The following is a 6,534-nucleotide window of genomic DNA, read 5'->3' as shown; positions in this document are numbered from 1 at the left end:
TATTTAATTTTCAAGAGTAGCGTAATTTACAACAGTTGTTGTATGTGTAATTGTGCACATCTTCAACATTATTTCAGAAAGCTTTGTGAAAGAGTTATAAAAAACACTATTTGTAACCGGATTTAGGAAAAAGGGTCTTCCACACATCCAATTCCGTAAACTTGGGAGACCATAACATAGTGTTCAAGTAACATAATTATTATCCTGAAACTTTCACCATGTATATTCAGCTACGTTGGTGCTCACTTCTGACCAAATTTCAAGTCAATAACTCTTTCCATTGAATTGCCAAAGTTGGCAAACTAGATGTGTGTGAAAGACCCTCTTTTGCAGATCCGGTCACATTTGGTATGTTGCTAGTAAATTGCTTAGCTTTGTGGTGCATCAATCACGTCATTCCACCTTTCCATAGTCACAACAATGCCACATACTACCACTGACTACCCATGCACGGCCATGGAGCATGGAACTTTTATGCTGACACATGTGGAAAGGGCATCAGTGATATCAGTTGACACTTCACCATACTAGGTCTCCAAACAAGCCTTAGGCCTGGATCTCCAGTAAGCACATACACTGCCTTTGGATCCTTACTGCGTACTCATAAACATAATGCAATGACTTATGACTAATGTGAGGAATAAAAACAACCACGATGTGTAAACAGTTTACAATAACACAATACAGACACAACATTCACACTGTAAATGTCAAAGTAGCACTATAATTGTTCTCAGATGTATACAGCAATGTTGAATCACCGTTTTCTGTTTCTCCTATAAGTAGAAATATTCGTATATCTGTAACCACTGCATGTATGTAGCTTACCTAGTTCAATATGTATAAGCATCTTGTCTTTGCAGTCCCATCAGAATAATTTTACGTCTAATGTAGATACAAACAGACCTTATACACTGTACATGCAAAGTAAAATGTGCATGTTGCAAAATACACAGTCCTGTAACAGTAAATTTTAAATGTTGAAAATATTAAGTCATCTAATCCTTCAATGCAAAGTACCTTTACTGTTAAATTAATTTGACAAGCAGAATAGTGTAGTAGTAACAAAACAATCTCAACGAAAAGTGAACTCATGTTTGCATAGAAGAGCTGTAGCCACCACACACGCACCTACTGCCTAAATTTACTTGGCAGCTGGATCTGAGATGTATTCACAGACATTGACATGAATGGCTCACTCAGCAGCCACCTCCTTAATCACCTCGGTATGTAGTGGCCACCTTCTTAACCACTTCTCTATAGTGGCCGCCTCATTGTCAAGTAGTTTCCAAACACAGCAAAGGTGTACTACATGACTTGTTTTCTAAAGCAAATTATTTAGCCAGTAAACGGTTCATTACAAGTTGTGATGGGTGTGTCCACCCACCATTTCTAGTTAAAATGCTTCACAGCACACAGGGAAAGCCCCATTCAATGTTCTCAGAGATCAGCCATCCTCATTCAAGTTATCACAATGAGAATGATTAAGTGTAAGAAAGCTAACCTTTATGCACACGGGTGCTCATTCATTGAACAAAGTGTCCTTTAAGATAGAAACTTTTCAAACTTGTTCACAAGCATGATGTGGACAGACAAACATACAATCATACTACACGCAGACATGTGGTTTTCCTATATCCAATTTCAGAAAACCAGGTTCATGCCCACAGCTGGCCTACAGCTTAACAGTGCATCGGGTTAAAGTTACTTTAAAATATTTTAAAGAGGGATTAATTTTATTGCTATGTATGATAACTACTTTGTGAAAACCAATGATCAAGTTTCACAGCTTGCAGGAAAATGCTGGATAGTGACAGGGGACTGATACACATTGTTAATTTTATATATGTCATATCTGACTTCATTCATTTTCCTTACTCACACTCACTGAAGTACCACAATCCACCTACATCAACCACAGCATGTTACATGCTATAATACACTGACTAGTGTATATATATATGGCTACACTGCCATTAAATAGATCACTGCATGTCAAACAGCTTACCCTAACTATGTATTAGGACCCAACTTAAACAATTATGACAAAACACCAAAAAGGACTTGTAAGTGATTACAGTTCAGTATGGATTATAGGGTATTACTAATAGCTCATGAAATCAGCACCATCACAAAGAATTAATGCTAATTGCATTCTTGAATTTTTAAATTGTGGAAAGAATGTTTTGATGTTATATGAAGGATTATAATTAAGATTCCCTGGGCAGTCCTCACTTTGTTATTAGCAGTGCTGTCTTCTCTGGTGGCTGCTTATCCTCCATTTCATACTTGAAATTATTCATCATGTGACAAAGTCTCCAATAGACCATGTAAATCACCTTCAAACCATTGGGATTGAATTACACCACTGGATTTAGCATAAGAAAACCTTGTGATTGGTACATAGTTCTTAGCATTACACTCCAAAAATAGGCTCTCTATATACCCTGTAGCTCACATAAACCACACCGTACCTCCTTTGGGTAATGGTCTTTTACCAACCCGGCTTTGACAAAAAGTCAAAACTACACTTACACCTTCACAGGGATTCACAGGGAAATATTTAATGATAGTATTATGCATTGATATACTCATATCCTACAGTGCATCATGTTAGCAACAAATTATTTCCTGGCAACCAAAAAACAGTTATTGTAATGTACTCAACAAAATTAAGGCTATAGAACTATTATATATGTAATATATATACCACTTTAGCGCGGGAATTCAAAGGCGCCGCTCGGGGTTTAACTCGCATATTGTTCTGGAAATTGGTTTTCCAATGACTTTGATACCCAGCCAGTAAAGAAACGATGCGCTTTGACTCGTTATATTGAGCGACATAGAGCTTTGTATTGTGAGACTCATTTTTGAAGTGATTGCCAAGTTGAGTATATTTGCTAAGATAGCTAGTTAGTTGGTCCTAAAGGATAATGAAGGCACAAAATAATTGTTTGGGCAATAGTGGATGCGTATTTCTACCCACCGAGTATCAGCCTTTGAACAGACCACGGAACAGCAAAGCTCAGTACTATTCAGTGGCGGATCTAGGAATTTATAAAGGGGGTTTCCAGTTTAGAAGGTGGAGATATATATTGACATGAGATACGCAAAAGTTTGCACTACATCGTCTGGTTTGGTAAGGTGAGACCAAAAAAAAAAGGTCACAGTTTAGTAATAGTACATAAAATATATTAAATAACTTCCTACACACTACTTTAGTAGCTACTGTGACTGCTCTATTAGAGTATCTCGATCGAGACGCACGCCGCGATAATTAAAACATTTAATTGTTATGCAATCATTTTTCAAAGGGGGTTTCCGTGGAAACCTTGAAACCCCCCTAAATCCGCCACTGCTCAGTATTGCTACGTTGAAATTGGTTAGTAACTTACAGTCCTAAGTACTTAACTTAATATAATAACTTACTTACTATCCCAATAACGAAGTTAGTTGGCTTAAATTAGTACAAAAATGACAACAATATAAATAATATAAACTCCATCCCACAGTTGCAAGTTTTCTAACATTGCGTGTTGAAGCATGGTAACATATTAATGATGTTTTAACGTATGGATAACATTCTGATGGCTATTAGCCCACGCTATTAAAACTATGATCGATCTTCAGATGCTACTGTATAAAAGAAACGGGATGATTTCTGGTCACAGTTAGTTCTTTCACCTATTAGGTGAGTGCACCCCAAATGATCATCACTTATACCACGACTGCTTGGGATTTGTTGATATACACCCACAACCCTTGGGCTATGCCCCTAACACAAATCACACAGCTGTCCCAATCTTCATGCGATTGAAACTATACGTACATATGGTAATACCTGGCCTCAAATAAAGGCCAGAGGGAAACTACACCTATGAGAATGACAATGAATGAACCAACTGACCATTAACTGATAAGTGAATGAGCATAATGCATTCCACGGACTCACTGACGGACAGGGCTTGAAACAAGAAATGTTGGAGACTGTTTTCAGCCAGTCATATATGCACTAATATTTTCAAAAGGTGATGCTAGAAATCTTAGTTAGGTACATAGTTGCCATTGATTTGAACTATAGCCATGACAAATGCACTTGTAGCTAAAAGGAGCTATTCCTAAAGCTAAAAATCTACTATTATACCAAGTGCTGCAGTAATAAGAAACCAGATATACAAATGAATACTACAGTATTACTGTATTTTCTAATCAATTATTCCATGCATGCATGACTTTGTGAAGATTAAGTAGCAACAATTGTGAAACAATAATATGCATTGCAAGAACTATGCAGATACTGTATGGATTATGTGTAAAGCTCAAACTGTGTGCCCTGCCATCCAGTTTGTAAGCAAAATACATCACACCAAGTGAATGAGTGAGTAGGGTGACAACAGCTGATGCATGAGGATTGGGGTCACCAGTGTACCCCTCAGCTGAGCATCTTATCGTAGTTTTATTTGAAAATTATATTGGGCTTACTCCATTACTAGGAATCCTACCCCAACACAAAAGAAAAAGCAGCTACTACATACATAAACAACCCATAGCAGAAAATCTCAAAATGTAATGAATAATTATTCTATGGCAGAACAATTGTTGTGCATATCAGACAAGCAATGGACTGGACCTAATGGGGATAATGTGCACTTTGTGGATGGTAAATATATACAATGCATAAATTGCTTTGATTACTCTAATTACTTACTTCAAATACACACACACACACTACAGAAAAAAAAACAAAAAAACCAGAAAACGAAGTCACCAGCAGCCAAGCAAAACACAGCAGCCAAGCAAAACACAGCTGCCAAGCAAAACACGGCTACTGCTCCCCAGCGAATTAGCACTGAGATTCCTCAGTTACTTGAGTTTGGTGCAGGCAAATCCTCTTGGGGCAGCACTCGTAAGCCACACAAGGATTGCCCAAGTCTCACAGAGAGAAGTAACGGAACCCGAAGTTCCACAACGACCCCTACACCCTAAGCGAGACAAGGACAGTTGGGTGTTAACTTGTTTTCTGGTACCCATTAATGTTACAGCTGCTTCCCCAGTTGACACAAGGTCACCAGGTCTTCATTTTACAGCCGAGTACTCTGGAGCAATATGGGTAAAGATTTTTGTTTAAGGAAGCAACAACAACAACACCAACTTAGCATAACCGGGCATGACCCTTCTGATTAACAGGATGTGCTCTAGCCACTTGGCTATTCTGCCTCTCTCTCTAACGCACATACATACACACACACATGCACGCAGTGAACCGGCACTGGAACACCTGTGCATAGGGACCCGCCGATTATACTCATTATTTTACCTATTATGCTATGCTGCACTGCATGCTAAAAAATTCACCTATTATGCTTAAATTAATGCTCAATATTTACCTATTATGCTCGATTATGCTTAATGTTCATGCTTTAGTTCATATGCTTTGCTACTATAGTTTAACACTTTAGACTATAGAAAGAAAAAATTGAGTGACTGCATGGAACACAAATAATAAATTCTTGCTGCATGCCTGCATGTAAGAGAAAAGATCGATATACTCTAATAGAACAGTCAGTTTGATGATTGTTCTATTAGAGTTACTGATTGCTCTATTAGAGTACCGTATTTCTATAAATATAAGCTGCGAGAAATTTTCACGAGTTAAATTTTCGTGTTAAAAAAATTTTCACTGGTGTCCTCAAGCGACGAAAATTTTTAACAATGAATTATGTAGCTTTATTAATTCGTTAAACTTATACTGTCCTTTTGTATATAGGAGAGGCAGAATAACAAGCAGTGAATCCATGGAGGCTGCACCCTGAGAGTTGTCCGCCGGTCACAAACTCAAGCCGAGTGGACTGGAGTGGAATTGCTGTAGCTATAGAAGCTCATTCCATGCAATTTACATATTCGTATATATATATACTTCATTTAATGGGTCCTGTAGTAGCTGTGTATCATATGGCATGGCATCATTGCCAACGCTATCCCTGGCGGCGAAATCCCCAGGCGAGGACCCAGCGGCAGCGTCTCCCCTGGGATGTAGGAGGCCATTCTTGTTTTATTAAAATACTGCAGCAAAGACGTATTTACTCTTGAAACGCCAACGGCCAAGCTTTGATCCAGGTGGCCAGAAAGCAGTTAACCGAATTTATTCAACTTCTCTAGTATTACGTTGGTAGAAAATTTCGTGTAATTAATTTTCGTCGGATGCTAGCTTCGACGAAATATTTTTAACGGTTTATAAATATAGAAATACGGTATATGGATCTTATTTTGCAATTGTCATTTTTCCAGCAGGAATCTACACTATCGTACAAATATTTAACCTATTATGCTGGCATTATGTAGGGTTTCCACCGTGAAAAGTCAAAGTCACTATTTCTTAGTAATCATTGTGCACGATTGCTGACAAACGAAAAACAAGTACGAATTCACAAAAAAACCGGGAGTAAAACGGTTCATAGTTATGCAACGAAGCCTAATATTTTCAGTCATAAAGTGACGAAATATGGTCACGTGCGTTCTTTGTTTTAATGACAA

At 37.9% G+C, this 6,534-nt stretch overlaps 1 long non-coding RNA gene across 1 annotated transcript; it reads right to left on the bottom strand.

Moving 5' to 3' along the window:
* Positions 1–634: 634 nt before the first annotated feature.
* Positions 635–1,103, bottom strand: LOC136259023 (uncharacterized). Its single transcript, XR_010703163.1, has 2 exons — positions 829–1,103; positions 635–776 (listed from the first exon to the last, which is right to left on the bottom strand). It is a non-coding gene; the product is annotated as an uncharacterized lncRNA (long non-coding RNA).
* Positions 1,104–6,534: the final 5,431 nt, after the last annotated feature.

This window comes from Dysidea avara, chromosome 6 (genome assembly GCF_963678975.1).
Source record: "Dysidea avara chromosome 6, odDysAvar1.4, whole genome shotgun sequence".
Taxonomy (NCBI): Eukaryota; Metazoa; Porifera; class Demospongiae; order Dictyoceratida; family Dysideidae; genus Dysidea; species Dysidea avara.
This window is presented reverse-complemented; position numbering and strand designations above follow the sequence as displayed.